Consider the following 17,242-nt stretch of genomic DNA (forward strand, 5'->3'; position numbering starts at 1 on the left):
CAGTAGCAAATTCTGAGCAACAGCTGTGAGCATGTGTGTGTGTGTGTGTGTGCGCTCCTGTGTATGCTGTTAGGTCTGTCCTTGAAATACGTGTGGGTGAGTCTCTGATCCTGGCTGACAGCAAGGTTGATTCAGTGGAGCTGCAGAGGAATCTGGGAGTATGCAAACTCTGCAAGAACCAGGCAGAATTTAAAAGACAGTTCATGAAAAAATAGAGCATCTGGGATGGGCCTTTCTTCACTGCGGAAGGGTGGAATTTGACTATGAGCAGCGGGAGTAAGGACAGAGCACTGCAAACTCTACAGACCAGTGTCACTAGCAGGAATAGCCTCTTCCTTTGAATCATAGCAAAGTAAGAATAAGGTCTGCGAGAGAAACTAAAGAATAGCACAGTATGATCTTAATGTGGAGTGGATTCTGTGCTCCATGTTAAAAAATCCCCGGGCGGCATCTAGTCCTCTGAAAAGATCCTTTAAAAGGAAGGACAATTGCCATTCATAGGGCCAGGTGCATTTGAAGGAAGCAGAGCTTACCTCTCTCATCTCTGATCTGCTGTAGAAGGATTCTGATTTTATTGAAGAGGGTTTTCTTTTTTCTGTAAAGGGGATAAATCTGCTAGTGTAATGTTTTCCACAAGAACTCCTCAACTCTGGTTGGAGTTTTATAACTCATATTTAGTATTCAAGAGGACTAGTGTTTTAGCTATCTAGATACTGTAAACACTTTTCATTCCTTCCCCTTTTCTTTCAATTAGGGTAAAATGGTAGGGAAAGGATTTGAAATAGCTATTTCCTAGAAGGGAAGAGGTGGATTTGATGATCACTGCTGAGACTGTGGTTTAATGGGTTTTAGTGTTACTGGAGAGTTGGATATTTTGGAAAACATGCCTAGAACTTCAGATGACCATTCTAGAATCTGTTTTTAATATATTCCTAAATTAGGAATTAAAAACAGGTGCAACATAAAATTAATTAGTCTCCATGTACTTTCCCTTTGTCGCCAAGCAGTCCTCCTGGAGAGCTGTATGCCAGAAAGCCAGGAAGAGGGCAGGCTCACCACAACTAATTTCACTGTACAAGAACAAAAACTTAATTCCCAAGTTTCCTCCCAAATATAACCACATTAAATAGAGGATCTGTTCAGGATTGCATAACTACTTCTGTAGCAATTACAGAAAATGGAAAAGCAACAGTAGGAAAGCATCTGTGTTCTGGCTCATCTCCCCATAAGCTTTTCTTTCCTTTTCTGTTAATTTAGTACAGATACAACTGTACAATCCATTTTTCTCTTTAGGGCATTTCTTTCTCATTTGTTATTTTTCTTCCTAAGTGAAATGAGTGGAGTCAGCTTGACAGCTAGCCAGCTTTCTGTAGATCAAGGGCATGTGATTTGTGGCCTGTAGTTGGGAAACCACTGGTATTAAGTTGTTTATGAAATCTACTTCAGCAGCATGGTGACTAGAGAAGGATGTCAACCCTTGGGAGGACCAGGCTGGATGCAGTGCTTAAGAGTGGGGTAGAGGGAAATCCTGTAGCCTGCTTGACCACAGGGTGCTTTAAATCACTCAACTCTGGTTGAAACACTGACCTCTCTGGACAATTAATAATGGTCCCTTTCTGATAATTCTTTGCCCTGCTCTCTGCCTTGCTGCTGAGGAAACAGGATCTCTATCCAGGTTATTGCTGAGTTATATACCTGCTGGATGGTATACAACAGGTGGTATGAACTCCATCCTGAACCAGTATTTTTGGTTTCAATGGCCTAGTTATTATTTAGATAGAGATATTTAGATCTCTCAGTCAAGACTTTTCAATCAGCTCTTTTCTAGAGGCAGCTGCTTCTTGGAGACCTTGCCTGTGCACCTCTCCAGGTACGGGGCTGGGCTGGGTCGAGAGAGGGCTAGGGCTGCTCGGGCTCGCTGAGCCTTGCTCAAGGTAGAAATATTGCTAGGCAGCACATGCTGATAATCTAATGGAAAGGCTGGGATCAAGGAATTGTAGTGTGGGAAGCAGCCAGCTGGGGAACGAAATCAGAAGCCAGTTTAGCAATCCACTTTTTCAGAAGAAAGCAAATGAGCCAGCTTAGAGCTGTGTGAGGGAGCCAGAGCAGAGGCAAGGAAAGGGAAGAAAACCATGTGGCAACATGCTGCCTACAGGTAAGGTCCATGCTTTCTTCCTCCCCTGCTGAAGCTGAAAGGGATGTATCTAAATGGGGTGGTGGTGTGAAAAGCCATGTCCCAAGACCCTTGTGACTGCCCTTGATACAAGGTGACGTAGAAGGGGAGCTGTGTACGGCTTCCCTAACTTGACATGGTAAGAGACCAAAACACCTGGTGAGCTCCAGATACCCAGTTCTGTTTGTAGTGAAGGTTTCCAGTTGTATTCTCATTCTGAAATGGGAAAGAAAGATTTCTTTCACCAGAGACTGGGCCATTTTCACAAGGCCTAAAGGACCAAAATATCCTGAATGAAGACTTGTAGGTGTTGGAAAGTCTCTCTTGGAATTACTGTTGAGGATAATTTGTTGTATCTCTCAGCTGTATATTTGCAGGCATAAGAGCTACTCTAATTTTAACATCAGATGTATACAACTTCTAGAGCTATGTAAAAAGGAAAAAATAGCAAAACAAAAACCACAACAAAAACTACCAAACCTAAAGGAGTCTAGTGCTATCTTCATTAAAAAGTAGCAGTCTGGTTTTTAATTGAAGGACTTTGCAAGTTTTTCTCTGAAGGAAGAGGTGGGGCTCACATTGTTTTGCCCAGATGATGACTCACATGCCAATCTAATTCAAAGGGGAATAAAAATTTGTCATCTCTCTTTTCTCCTATACACAACATTTTAATGTAACTTCTTTTCACAAAATACATTTCATAAAGTAAAGTTAACAATTCTGCTTAGTCCTTAGAAGCAGAGCCCTGACAGTGTGTGAGGACACCATGCCTTCTCTCCCAGGCTCTGAATTCCTCGGGAGGCAGAGTTTGGAAGAAGTTGTGTCTCTGGGCCAGTCTGTTTACTGTCTCCCATTTTCAACATTCTTTTCGTGACCTGCAGTGTTACTTTATGAACTCCATTACAAATTCTAGCACTGCAGGTCAGTAGAGGGAATAGAGGTTTTAAGTAGTTCCAGGCTGGTTTGGCATGGAGTAGATGGGGAGGTGTGATTGAATCAGAATCAAGTTACGTGTGGTTGAAGTGAAACAAAATGACAAGGAAAACCATCCTAATATTGTAATCAACATCTGTGAGGTATGGACAGTAAGTGTCAAAGTCATGGTTACAGGAAACTGAAACAACAAAGTCGCAGTATTGGAGCTGCATCTGATCTCAACCTTAAATTTTGAACAGTAATTTCCAAGATAATTGAATTGATATACATTTGTAAATAATTTTCATAATTCATTGCTAAACAGTAACTGTTGCTTATTTCTAAGGTGTGAACATTTTAGACAGTATTTTCTTACGGTAAATTTGGCTTTAATTGTGTTTTTAATGCTGGAGATAGAACTCTGCAGATCTACATTCATAAAGAACAGGTGAACCAAAAATCTATATCTTCTACCCTACCTTTTGCTGAAGGTCAGGACAGCAAAACCCTTCTGTCCTGTGGAACTGGAAAAGGACACTGGCTCTTCATTTGAAATCCAGACCAGTTTGTTTCTGGGTTTCATGTGAACCTGAACCATTTGGGGATTGCCAGGTAGAAGGCTAGACAGTCCATCCCATCACATGTTCTCAAATCTATAGGGGGCTAAACCTGGCAAAGCACTGACTGTCTCTGCAGGACCACATATGATTTAAAATTTTTAAAAAATGTGACTTGCAATCTGGTATCTGAAAATTGGCAGGTTACATTTGTTCAGAATGTCTTCAGAAAGGTGACCGTTTGCTGCCTGCCTCGCACTAGCCACTGGACAGAACTGAATCCACACGAGTGAGTTGTTACTGCTCCATTTGTCATCCTAGTACTCAGTAATGATTATGGATGGGTATAAGGAAATAGAAAAGTCATAAAAATCTACTGGAGTATAATCTCTTGCAGTGAGAGCGAAAGCTAAAGAGTAGATAAGCACTGTAATCTTAAATGCCATAAACCTTTAGGTCTACAATATGCTCAAGTTCTGTTCTTAGTAATCAGTATCTTCTCTTGAGTACCCTGAAAGGGAATCTGCAGACATAAAAAGTGCAACGGTCAAACACAATTCCTGTCGTGTTTCTTGGATAAAACATTCTAATGAATTGCATTAAAACCTATTCGGTCATTGCGGCCTTTGTAATGTCTAGTACTCAAATTCTAGCTTCAGGAAGACACATACCGAACATCTCGTGCTTGATCCCAGAGTTGTGGGGGCGGGGGGGTGGTGGGGTGTGGGCATGAGTATACACAGGCACACATGCAGGTATGTTGGTTTGAACCAACATTCAGGTCTTAGTGGAATTGTTCTTCTGAAGTATTAAAAAGCTGGTAAGAGTAGGTAAGAGAGATTATTTTTACTTTTAATTTCGACATATAACAACATCAGAAACTTTTTCTATTTTTCCCAAATTGTCATTTTCCTCAAGTATGAAGTAATGACACAGTTTTATCAATGACATCTGTGCCTGTCAAGTTCTTCTCAGCTGAGTTTATTTCTGTGGGTTTGGCTTGTTCAGGCATCTCCCCTGCTGCCCCTCGTTCACGGTCCGTGCCTGACATCTTCTGGCGGCACTTTTTTATGACACATTAGCCTGTACCGACAATTAACGAGGAACATTATAGGGTCCTAGAGCTTAAAAAAAAAAGCATAACTGCTTTTGTGAAATTGTCACACTAAGGTTTCATAACTCTCAGAATTGTTGTCGCTGTCTTCTGCTTCATTATCTTATTTACATATGGAAAATCTCACACAAATTCTGTATTTGCAGTTACTGCTCTAGGTTTTCTTTGCAGAACTCCTGACATTTGTGACATTTAAAAAAAAAAGGGAGGGGGGGAAGCACTTTTTTAAACAAGTGTCAAATATGTAAGATGCATTTTAGCTGTATTGTGTAGTCTAATGAATTTTTAAAATACATTTGGCATCTAACTTGTAGTTTTGGCACTACTGTCATGTAACAGCAAAGCCTCGTAACAGCACAGGCTTTAGACTCTCATAAAATTAATTTCCTTAAGTAAAGCTTAAAGCAATGGTTTTTTGGATGCTAGACCACTGCCTCTCATATTTCCCAGGAATTTACTGAGCTGCTATGTGTATGTATACAAAGCGGTGGGAAGATATGTGTCTAATTTAAAAGACGCTGATGGTTTTGTTTACAGGAATTACATTCTAGTGCTTCATCTCCATTCCTCTCTGCATTCCTTTCATTCAGAGCCTCAGACTGTCTGCATGATCTGCTTTCCTGGTGTTACTCTAAACCCTGGAAAGAAAGATGATTTCTCCAAAGAGGTCTGCTTGAGAAACTCCTTGCAGATGAATGGTCTGTGCGGAGAGCTGGTGGGAATTTAAATCCTGAAACTGTCAGCATTAGTGTGGGGTGTCTGAAAGCAGTCCTGAAACAAGGGCTGCTGCTTGTGCTCCAGATGCATGCTTACTTTTTAATGTGGTGGAGGATATGGCTTCCTTGGGTCTGGGACATGCCATAGCCACTTACTAATTGTGTTTGTTCCTCGAATTTCTTTAAAGTAAACAAAAGATTTTCAAACACTTTCTCCTCCCAACTCTGACTTCTTGAGCAGGCGGTCCCAGCCCGAGATTTGTGTGATTCCGCTGTTTCCATCAGCACTGCTGCTGTCCCGCAGTACAGCCCTCAACGAGAAGCCTTCAGGCCTGCCTGCACCATCCTTCAAGAGCTTTCCCTAGATTGTATGTATATAAGCGAGGTATCCAACTTTCTCATGTTCTTTCTCTGGACCACCGCTGATTTTTCAGTGCTCTCCCTGCATATGTTAGCTGGAGTGGACAGAGCTGTATGTTACACTGCTCCACGTTACACTGCTGCAAGGTGTCCCACCCTTGATGTTATGTGTAGTCTTCAGAGTTCTGTTATGTGGTAGGAGTTGAAGTTCCCTTCTCAGCACTTCCGTGCCATGTAAAATATTTTATTACTTTTTTCCCTTTTTGCCTTCCTGAAAAGTCCTCACATGCCTTGTGAAGGTAGTTGAGAACGTGTCAGAACATCTTCTGCTCCTCACAGAGACCCGAGGCTTTCTTTTCAGACAAGGTCACCTCTGAAATGAAATTACTGAGACAACAGAGTCATGGGTGAGCATTTCAAAGCACCTTAGCTGCTTTCACTTTTTTGTGCTGGGTCTGGTTTGAGTACAGCCTACAAAACATTAAAAGCATTGGCCATAAAATCCTAAGATGAGATAATGCCCTTTCTTACTAAAAGGATAATCCAGATCCTCTCTCTTCCTATTACGGTGATGTGGTTGTGATCAAATTGACGTGACCAGCACTTAGTGAGGCTTTACAGCTCTTGCCACAGTCTGGCATGACATGAACTTGCAATTAAGAGAGCATGCTCCGCTGAAGCACAGAACAGGGCCAGCACTGAGAGGGGTTCCTAAACTGCTTCACAGTCTCTTCAAAGCTATGTGCCAGAATAATGCAGGGCCATCCTGTGCAGGGTCAGCTTGTCAGAGGGCAGCTTTTGATGGTTTGGGAGAGATTTATTTTGAAACTGGTATTAAACTGAGATGCCTGCTTACAGGTCTCTGCATGAGCACTGGGTGCCTGAACTCCCAGTGTAGTCACCAGAGCTCAGAGAGTGCTGCCTCATGCCTTTGGTTTCATTGACCAAATCTCTGCTGTCTAGACTTGGAATTAAACATCAGGTACTAGTAGACACCTGTATGTGGATACCTATAGTCAGACATCTTAAGCCAAATCCCCACGCTCATTACAAAGCAATCCTGATTTTCCAGCTTCCAGAAGTACCAGTATTTTGGAAAGAAAGTCTATTCAAAATATCTTTCCTTGAGAAATCATTTCAGTTCTGTTCAGTCAGTAGGTAGCCCCGTCAGTAATCCATTGTATGAAAGATAGATTTTAAAAAGTATTTGTAAATATAATTTAAATATTCTTAATAATTTTTTAGTACCTTTAAAAACATTCATAACTGTAGCCTCTGGGCACTCAAAACCATGCCAGTTCATTAACCCTAGAACTGGAGAATTTCCTGAGAGATGGAATACATTGATTTCTATCAGAATATTCAACAGGGTACTGAACACATTGAAAAATCTTCCTCCTTCTTTATGAAAAATGAATCTGTGGTCAGACAGTTTCCATGGCTGCATAAGTAGATATGTAGGAAATACATTTCCCTTCAGTTTCTTGCACGCTGTATTTTACAGTTGGTTTTTTGTACATTAACAACTAGGTAAGAGGAAGAAATACAGCAAGGTGTTGAAGTGACTTCAAGCTGAAAAAGAATGACGTCTTAGTTCTTCTCACTAATCGTTGTCGGCTCATTCTGAAGACCCATATCTTTTATATGCCTGCCAGGTTCAGAAACTCTTCAGAGTCCTGCAGTTAACACACATGGGTCACTCTCTGCTTTACTCATCTTCCACAAAGTGGAGCTACAGCTGCACTAAGAGAAAGAAATGTGGAAAAATGATTGAAGCATAAGGAAATACTATTCGGCACTGAAAAAAAGTTGAAGCTTGACAGCTGAAAGTGAAGGATAATTCATCAATCTAGCTTTGCAATGCTCTATATCCAGAAATCATAGAGGCTTCTCATCTCAATCCATCTTGAGTGAGCAATGAAGTGAATGTACTGCTTGCACATGCACACTTTCTTTATCTTGGCACAAATCTTAGCAGGGGGTGGTAGGATGTGTTTCTTGTGGGAGAGACAATGGCTGTTTTTCAAAACAGTGGTTTCCTTTACAGATGGAAACACACAGTGGCATGTACCACACCACTGAGTAGCAGACATTAGTTTCGACTGTGACTTCTTGCAAGATACTGCACAAGCAGCTTTGTGAAATCTCTAAAAACTCCTCAGTGATGCTTTACAGCTGAGTGAGTGTTCAGATATTTCTGAGGTTTGAGCTGTGTCAGGACCACAACTCTAATCACTTCTGCAGCCCTGTGTGACACATTGCCAACTTGAGGTCAAATAAGTGGCATTCACCTTCTGCCTACAGAAGAAGAGTAATAATGCTCACCAACTCATTACTGGAATAATTTGTTAGATAGGATGGGCAAGGTTTATAGAGCACATTGAAAAAGAGTTATGTAAGTTCCTAATTATGAAATTAATGGTATTGTTAATATATAACTCTGTTACATACTACCTACAAAACTCTCTTACATTCTCGAAGAGATAAAGATTTTTGTTTCCTGGTTACATACACGGAAACAGAGGTAGCAGACATGTGAAGTAAATTACATAAGATTCCCTGAAAAAACCCCAGTCAGGAGTAAAACCTGATCATCACAATGTAGCATTCTGCCAGTCAGACCAGCAAGTACTTATTAGATCCTAAGCACACAAGAGGTTCAATTAACTAGGATGGTAAATGTGACACCACCACCCCCCCCCCCCCCCAGCTGCAGCTGTGGTTGGGATTGGAGAAGGTTTGGGAAATGCAGCTCTGGACTGTAGAGTGGAAAAGACAATACACAGGGTACATCCAAATGTGGGGTACATACAAAGGCAGTGTTTCACCCAGTTTCTATTGACATCATAGAAGATGGATCAGCCGTGGCTGTGTATCAACTCACTGATGTGAAGGTGAGAAGTTTGGGGGGTGAGAGATGGTGGCTGATGGGATCATGGGACTGATAGGATTAATCATAGAATAGTTTGGGTTGGAAGGGACCTTTAAAGGTCATCTAGTCCAACCCCCTTTCAATGAGCAAGGACATCTTCAACTAGATCAGGTTGCTCAGAGCCCTGTCCAACCTGAGCTTGAATGTTTCCAGGGGTGGGACATCTACCACCTCTCTGACCAACCTGTTCCAGTGTTCCACCACACTCACTGTAAAAACTTTCTTCCTGATATCTAGTCTGAATCTGCCCTCTTTTAGTTTAAAACCATTACCTCTTGTCCTATTGCATCAGTCTGTCCTCATCTTTCTTAGAAGCCCTCTTTAAGTATTGAAAGGCTGCAATAAGGTCTCTTCATAGCCTTCTCCAGGCTGAACAACCCCAACTCTCTCAGCATTTCTTCATAGGAGAGGTGTTCCGTCCTTCTAATCATCTTTGTGTCCCTCCTCTGGATTCACTCCAACAGGTCCATGTCTTTCTTATGTTGGGGGCCCCAGAGCTGGACACAGTACTCCAGGTGGAGTCTCACAAGAGCAAAGCAGAGTGGGAGAATCACCTCCGACCTCCTGGCCACACTTCTCTTGATGCTGTTCAGGATACAGTTGACTTTCTGGGCTGCAAGTGCACATTGCTAGGTCATGTCCAGCTTTTCATCCACCAGTACCCCTGTCCTTTTCCGCAGTGCTGCTGTCAATCCCTTCATCCCGCAGCCTGTCTTGATACCAGTGGTTGCCCTGACCCAGGTGCAGGACCTTGTACTTGGCCTTGCTGAACCTCATGATATTCACATGGGCCCACTTCTCAAGCTTCTCCAGGTCCCTCTGGATGGAATCCCATCCCACAGGCATGTTGACTGCACCATAGAGCTTAGTGGTGTCTGCAGACTTGCTGAGGGTGCACTCAATCCCGCTGTCCATGTCATTGATGAAGATATTAAATGGTGCTGGTCCCAATATGGACCCCTGAGGGACACCACTCACTGATCTCTATCTGGATATTGAGCCATTGACCATCACCCTCTGGATGTGACCATCCAACCAATTGCTCATCCACCAAACAGTGCATCCATCAAATCTATATCTCTCCAATTTAGAGAGAAGGATGCTGGACATCCCTGAAGTACAGATACTCTGGATTCTTGCTGTTATGTTTACTCGTAAACTTCTGACCTGACTCCCTTGTATACCTTTTAGGCCAAGTAGGAAGGAAGGGGATGCAAAAGGGGCTGGTGCAAAATCCAGTTCTGCCCAAGCTCAGGTCCTCAGCTGCTCCTTGGCAGGACCTTCCTTGTTGTGTCCTGCAGTTCTGGTGAAGACCTGACCTTACGTCTTTGTTACACACATGGTACTTTCTGAACATGGGGAAACTGCCTGCCTGTATCCACAAACTAAAGAAATAACTCACTGCTCCTTGCTAAGTCCTTGGTTTCTGTTATTACACCTTGGGCTGACTCTGGACTGTATTCTCCGGACAGTCTCTTGGACCTATGTTCTAGGAGTCAGTTATTTCATGGTATTATCCAGATCAGTAATTTCCAAAGTGTGGGCATTTTTTTTTTTCTCCTGATGCATACACTGTGGCTATGTTATTAGGCATGTGATGAATCATGACAAGGAAGAGACCATGTTGCTGCTAATAAGACCAAATCCACTCCATAGATAACTGGTTTAGATAATTAACAGGATCAAATGTTTTCACATGTGCTAAGTAGTTCAGATGAGAAGGATACAATTCTTGCAGGATTTTGAAAATGATCTAGCTCTCCAAACACATGTTACAGTAATTGGCTGCTCTACAATGTGGGAAATATATTGTTAATGAGATGATCGGGAAATGGCATTAAACTTTTGTTTGTTTGTTTGTTTGTGGTTTTTTTTGGGTTTTTTTGTTTGTTTGTTTAAGAAAGACTACAGCAATCTTTAAGGATATGAAAACCCAGCCAACTTTTGAGTAAGATGATTGTTTAGAAGATTGTGTCAGTGGTAGTTTCAGATTTGCAATGTTAAAGCCCTTTTTTTTTGAAGCCCTTTGCTCTGGCTTTGGAGTTTAAATAGCTGGCATTTGCAGTATAGTAGTGCCTAGATGCCCAAATTGTGGGCCAGAAGTCTCTGTGCTACAAACCCTAGGAAAAGTGAAAATGGCAACAATGTCAGTGTAAAGGAAGTAGGAAAGTGTGGTATGTGCCATGTAATAGACTCAGCAAGGCATGGTGCATGTGGAGGAGACATACTTTTTTTTGAGGTGCTGAGAAATAGCGTGCCAGGGCATGCTTGTGTTTAACAGCTGCTAGTCAAGGAACATGCTGTGTAGTTCTGCGGGGACATGAAATATTCTGTAGTGAAGGAGCTCCTCATCTATCCTTGAACATATCAAGAGTGTGAGAGGATTTACGGAGCTGTCACCCAGGAGATAATGAATGCACACACATGCATATGAAAGTGAAGACACTATAAAACTGTTAGCCTGGCTAGCAGGAAAATGGAGTTCCCTGATTGTTAATGCTTTATTGCTTATTCTTTCAGTGTGTTTTAAAACCTAGATTCCAGTGTTTACTTTTATTTCATCTGTATTGACATGCTGTTTAATGTTTGCTGTATACTCTGTATCATGTAAATTTTGCTTTTTAAGATAACTGGGAGTGGGTATGGGATAGTGGTGTGACCAAACGTTTGCTCCCCATGAGATGCCTTAAAGACAGGATGTGAATCAAACCGGCCTAAGTTGGCTCAAGAGTAGAGACACTCCTCTTAGCGTGTGATCAGAGAAGTATTTGTGCTGTCAACTTCAAACAAGTTTGGGAGGAGACTGGCTGATGCTAATGTGCAGTTCATATTGATTATTCAACTACCTTGGTTGTAATGAAATGGGCTTTTGCATTATGGTGCCAGGCAGAGAGAGTGTTCACGCTCTCTTAGTGAAAGGGTTACGGCAGATTTGATGAAGGCACTTCAGATGATGAAAGCTGTGGTGGAAACTGATTTAGATTTTCTGGTGCAGGGAAAAAAAAAAAAGCCCTCAGTGTCACCCAGTCTATCACATTTCTTCTCCATCAAAAGTGCTACTACACTTCTTTGAAGTGCTGGTATGACTCATCATTGCTAATAAGGTATAGAATAAGATAATGAAAAAAGTATACTTTACATGGCACATGGGCAGAAAGGTATTATACTGTAGGAAGTGATTAAACACTGTAGCATCTTTATACCCTGAAACAACTATTACCTGGTTGCAGAGGCTTTTGCAACTTGCTATTTTTCCCCAAACTCATGTTCCTAAATGATTGTTAGGCACCAGTTGTCACAGATTGGTTGAATAAACCTCAGAAAGAAAAGGAAAGTTGGCTAAGCAGAAGTGAATCAAGGGAAGCATAAGAAGAATCAACACCAGAACAGCTTGTGCTCAGCTGAATTAGGCAACACAGTAAATACAACATAAACAGTAGCAAACACGGGATCAAAACTTTAGTTAGAAGAGATGTTGTGGCTCTATTGACATGGCAGTGACATGGGGAAAGACAAAGACAAGTAAGACCATGTGAGCTGGACAGTATGGCGAGAAGGATTTGGTTCCCTGATCTGCAGGTGATTTCTTCCTGCATTTTTTCCCAATTTATTCCTCTGTGTTATGTGTACTTTAAAAAAAATGGTAGCTGGAGAAGCTTGTTTGCTTTTCGTGCTTGCTGTTGTTGAATTACTAATTACTGCAGATTTAATTATGGTCATGGTGCTCAAACCTTTCAGGCAGCTATTTGTTTGTGTTAAATCCAAGGAGTGAGAGCATTAACCAGTTCTCCTTGTGACTGGACTGGAGTGGAAGACGTAATTCTCTCTGTGGGGAAAAAAAAAGGCTCGCTTCGGAAGCATGGAGAAAAGCAATAATGATAACCTGAATCTTCTCAGGTTTTTATTCTGGAGACCTGGAAGGCTCAAACACAGGAAGTATGTGGCTTAGGTAGGAATCATCTTTGATCTGGTACAAATCTGTAGCTAGATACTTTTTTTCTCTAGTATGGTAGAAGTCTGTAACTATGATACATATTTATTCATTTGCCCCACATTTATTTTTCTGCTCATTTATATAATACCCACAAATGTCTTATGTTTTTCTTGAGATTGGCTCTTTTTAGATTTAATTTTCACAACTTCTTCCTGCCAAGGACTTGCTCGATTCCTTTTTATACCCTAATGTTTGAGCTACAGAGACTTACCTGATTCAGGCCATGCAGAGCTTTTTACTCTATATCAGATCATCTGACACCTTTTAATGGGGTATATTTTCCAGCTTTCCAATAAGTATTTTTCAAGGCTTAGTTTGATCTTTGAAAAGCACGTTGAGATATTTGCATAGAGGGTGCAACGTATCAGTGGCAGTCACTGTAATGGAGAAATGCCCCTCCCGAAGACAAGAAGCATCCTGGCATCTGTACACAGTGCTGTGCTGGGGACATAGCTATATTCTGTGGATGCGTGAAGTATGTCTACAACTAAACATATTCCAAATAACATATACGAAGTCTAAATAAGTATACGAGGATAGTAATTTGAACATCCTTTGCATACTTCCACTTCATCATAAGCTTTCTTTATGTTCTTAAAGACTATTTAAAACAAATCTATTTTTTCTGTCAGCAATTCCTGTACAAGAAAGAGGTTCTGCCTTCATTTTCCTTAACGGCTTCATCAGCTCTCCTACCTTCTCTTCTCATTTGAGATCATCTTCACAGACATTTTTGTACTAAAGTTCACAAATCTCTCCAGAATAGTTGGGTGATCAGTAACATTTGAGTTGAAGTGCCTGTCTCGGTGCTTGATTCTCAATATACAAAATTAGAGATGGTCTCATAATTTAGATCTGTTCCAGCTGAAACAATTTTACATCACAGGTAAATTTTGTCAGCTCATTCACCTATATTCTAGATCATTAATAAATATTGACCTGCAACAATGAACCTCTTAGCACTCCACCCTTAATGTTACACTATGTTGAAATTTGACCATTTAATCTTCATTTAATCTTCATTAATTTTGGGAAGGTTTAGACTAGATACTAGGAAGTATTTATTTCCAGAATGGATTGTTTAGGTGTTGGAATGGGCTGCCCAGGGCAGTGATGGAGTCCCTATCCCTGGATGTGTTTAAGAGTCAGGTTGACACAGCACTGAGGGATATGGTGTAGTTGGCAACTGTCGGTGTGAGGTAAATGGTTGGACTGGATGATCTTCAAGGTCTTTTCCAACCTTGATGATTCTGTAATCCATGAAAAGGACTCTATCAGTCACTCTCATTACTTAATTTCCTTGACAGCCTTCCATCAGGGTATTTGTGTATCAGTCAGTGTCAGATCATGGTGTATGGTTGGGGAGGAGTGAGTGAAACTCTAAGAAGTTTGATGAAGCAAGGAATTAAAGTCAATTAAACAGTTTAGCCACTTATTAACTTTGAAAAGTTGTCTTAGAAATTAACTTAGTTAAACAATAGAGATAACTTTGTTTTTAAAAGAAAGAAAATATATGAAAGCGCTTTTGACTCTGTGAATGCCAAACTACCTCAAAAAAAAAGGTTTAATAATATTGCCAGTTTCATGAAGAAAAAAACCATCTTGAGCAAGATGCTAGTTACTGAGCCTCAGAGTCTGTCTTTCATCAGAACGAGTGGATGATAATGTTTCTGACTAAGTGTGAAATAATTGACTTCAGTCTTGCATTTTAGGTTCCAACCTGTCAGGCTTTCAGTCAGGCTTTACAGTCAGAGATCCTCCTCCTTGTGATGAATGGTCCAAGGGAGAAGACAAATATAGCCTCAACCCAGTCTGTAACTCTTCAATGACAGATCCACATCAAGGTTTTGGAACAACCTCTTGCTGTCAGTGGGTGCTGCTGCTTAGGAAAGAGTCATGAGATCTAGGCTAAGGTACATGTATGTGGACACCATAAATACAACGAGAGAACTGTCCCTGGGCTCCAGGAGAATGCAAGCAAAATTAGGGAGGTTTGTGCAGGATTGTGGGATAACCTTGATTAGTGAAGCAGAGAATATTTTGCCACTTTTGTGCATTTGTCTTTTGTTTGTGAGAAAACCTGATGTTGGCTCTATTTGGTGTATAGCATCAGTGCATTGCCTACTGGGAGTTTTCCTTGTAAGTAATAAGAGAGTGTACAAAGATGAAATGGTTGACTAAATTAAATGTGAGCGGTTAAACTGATGAGACTGGTTCTGTCAGAAGATTACACTCTTTTGGATTTTTTTGTCTATATCGCTGTTCAGAATCTCAGTATGTTATTGCAGTGCATGCATAGAACAAAAAGACTTGCCCCCTCCACCTTCACCCCAAAAGCCTGGAAGAGCTGTCTTCACTTCCCCAACCTATTTGGTCTCTTCAATAATCTCCATTAAAGATGTCTAGATCATTCCCTAGTTTGTAGGACTTTTTTTTTTTTTTTATGTTGAGTACAGCATAATCTTGAAATAAATATCTTTGTCTGGCTCTTGTGTCTGAAAGCACTGCTGCAGGTGTCAGTCACAAAGTCTCTGTACTAGTTTGTCATACTTTTGGAACTACTTTTTCGGTGCAATATGAAAAGTATTCTCTATATTGAATATAAGAAGATTTACTGCATATAAGGTAACTAAGACTGGGAAAAAGTTCTTGTGGTATATATATAAAAACTCTTTTCCATACTTTCTTTAATGCCTAGATCAACGACAGTATCTGAACTGACACTGAAAATAGGGGCTGGACATGAATTTGGTAGATGTATGTTCTGAAAAGCATGTCAGTATGTGTATAAGAAACTGACCTGGCAGCCTGGAGTGAAAATGTTAATGTATAAATAAATAAGGGAATTGACTGTTTGAGTAATCAGAAAATATAATGTTCTAATTCTTGCTTTGCATAACTAACAGGCAATTAACTTTCACTGACTCATGATGTGAAAAGTGATCGAGAGTAGTTTACTTTGGTAACAGTCTGTCAGTTGGGAAGAACGTTTTTCCTGACAGTTAATTAGGGGTTAAATGAGCTGAATAAAATTGGTAATTTTTGCTGCTTTTTCCACTTAGTATAACAGCTATGAAGCATTTTTCCTTACATTAGTTGTAATGACTGGTTTTAATTGATTAGCCCTGTTGGAAGAACTGGTTTTGATTGAAAAAGATGTCATTTTGGTATTCTCAAGATCTGCAAAAATGGCTGGTGCATCTTGAACCTGGATCAAAGTATTTATATTTTATTTATTGACTTTGATAGATTTGGTTCTGCTCTTAGGTGAACTGCTCCTCTAAGGGAAGTATGTGCTTGGTCTGATTGTGCAACAGCTTAGATGGTGAAGGGAGCAGCAGCAGCTCACACCTCCAGAATGTGGTACCTGCCTGTATATATGGAGAACTACACTGCACCACAGGAGTGTTACCTCAGCTCCTGCAGACCAAGAAGGCATCACCTCACAGCACATCTGTAAAGCCACAGACAGAGATTACAGTTCACAGTTCTGGAAGAGTAATTGCTCTTCAAATCACCAGGCCCACCAGGAGATATTGTCCTGCTCTTGCTCGCTGAGGGTGGTATCAACCCATTTGGTGCTCATTGACACTAAGTGATGGAAAAAAAAAAAGCTGGGAGAAAGTGAGCATTTCCTGAGCAGTGGGAATAGGGAAAAGGGTCAATCAACCCTGAAAGTATTTAAAATTAACTCATAGTAAGACCTCGAGTAACAACAGTTGTGGTTCACAAGTGTGTATCACTAAATACCACAGTGTGGTTCCTGAAAGGAATGGGCATATTTCTCTTGAGACTGGGGAAAAAGCAAGGGTGGGGAGGATTGCTGTGGAAAATGGTTACATAAAACAAACATGGCTATAGATTTGGGCTTTTTTTGTTGTTTTTTGGGGGGGGATTTTGAGCTGTTTCTCTTCATAGGCTCAGGAACTTATTTCAAGAGCACAATGTTTTTCAGTAATTTTTCATTTGTGGATTCACTTCCTCCCACAGCTTCTCCCTCCCTCCCTCCCTCCCTCCCTCCCTCCCTCCCTCCCTCCCTCCCTCCCTCCCTCCCTCCCTCCCTCCCTCCCTCCCATACAGCTTAAGCTCTTATTTAATGATCTTTAGTTTATAAGAGGCTTGATTTTATGGCCAGCTTATAAGTAGCTCTTGAATTTAGGTTAAAATATACCATGTCTCTCCGAATGAAAACTTCAACCATAGCTCTAACACAATTGACTTGAAGAGTATTGATGCCTAGGTAACTGCTTGGAGTTTTTGTCATGGTATAGAAACTAGTCCATGTTTTGATGGGGAATGATGTTTCTGGAGGTGGATAATCAGGCTCTTGGGAAAACAAGGTATAGTTCATCATCTGCAATAGAGGTGGAGAATTCATCTACTGGAGCACTGCTGGCTGTGACCATCTTACAGTGGAAGCACACTGTTGAAAGCAGCTTTTCACAGCTCCTCGAAAAGTGCTGTGCTATTACACTCGTGAT

The sequence above is a fragment of the Athene noctua genome, chromosome 3, assembly GCF_965140245.1.
Source record: "Athene noctua chromosome 3, bAthNoc1.hap1.1, whole genome shotgun sequence".
In the NCBI taxonomy this organism is placed as follows: domain Eukaryota; kingdom Metazoa; phylum Chordata; class Aves; order Strigiformes; family Strigidae; genus Athene; species Athene noctua.